Consider the following 1,124-nt stretch of genomic DNA (forward strand, 5'->3'; position numbering starts at 1 on the left):
GCATGTGATCCCATCAGTGCATTCTTCTCAGATGTTCCTCTGGACAAGCAATTTGCTATCCAACAATGAATGAGTGAATAATTTCTCTCCCCTTTAGTATCTCACATTACCCTTTTCTTAGTTCCTAACCTTCATCTACTTATTTATCAGAATAAAAAGCATTTCAGTAAGTTAGTATGAGTGAAACCTTCTTCTTTGGAAATAAAGGCTTTCATTTTCCATTCACATCAGCGTGCCTTGAAGCCATATATTTTAGGTCTGAATTAGCACACTTGCTTGGTAATTTTGCCCAGTCAGTCTCTATATAATGAAAGAGATACTTTATTCTCCCTTCATGTCTCCCTCCAACAATATTTCTGAAGGTTGTTGAAATTAGAGTCAGGAACTCAAACCAGGAAACAGAAGACTTCTGATCACCTTAACAAGTCTGCACAGTCTTCTCACGTGATCCCTGCTACATTTGGCAGGCATAAGGAAATAGACCTACAGAAGTAACTTCTCTTGAAAATCCTCAACAAGTATTTTTGCAAAGTACATTGCAAGTCAGAGAATGGATTAAAAGACGAGAGGGCAGTTATGAGGATAGGCTGAATGAATGCTATCTGCTTCCAACAAAATTATTCTAAAAACGCAGACATTTGTGAATAAGCCTTATTCTGTTGGTTACTTGCTGCATTTCCAGTCTTGAAAGTTCCTGCCTGGTACAAGGGTGAATGAAACTTTATCTGAAACATACAAAACCTTGCAGTAATGCCATTCAGAGGGACCTAATGATGTTCAACTCAGCAAAGCTCAAGGTTTTGCACTTGGGCCGGAGGAATCTCAGGCATCTATACAGAGACTGGAAGGAGTTCCTTGAGAGTAGCCCTGTGGAGAAGGACCTGGGGGTCCTGATGAATGAAAAACTCAACATGAGCCAGCAGTGTGCCCTTGCAGCTCGGAAAGCAAATGGTATCCTGGGCTCCATCAGAAGAGGGGTGGCCAGCAGGGACAAGGAGGTGATTGTCCTTCTCTACTCTGCTCTTGTGAGGCCCCATCTGGAGTATTGCATCCAGGACTGGAGCCCCCAATACAAGAAAGACAGGGAGCTGTTGGAGAGGGTCCAGAGGAGGGTCACAAAGATG

The sequence above is a fragment of the Meleagris gallopavo genome, chromosome 1, assembly GCF_000146605.3.
Source record: "Meleagris gallopavo isolate NT-WF06-2002-E0010 breed Aviagen turkey brand Nicholas breeding stock chromosome 1, Turkey_5.1, whole genome shotgun sequence".
NCBI lineage: Eukaryota > Metazoa > Chordata > Aves > Galliformes > Phasianidae > Meleagris > Meleagris gallopavo.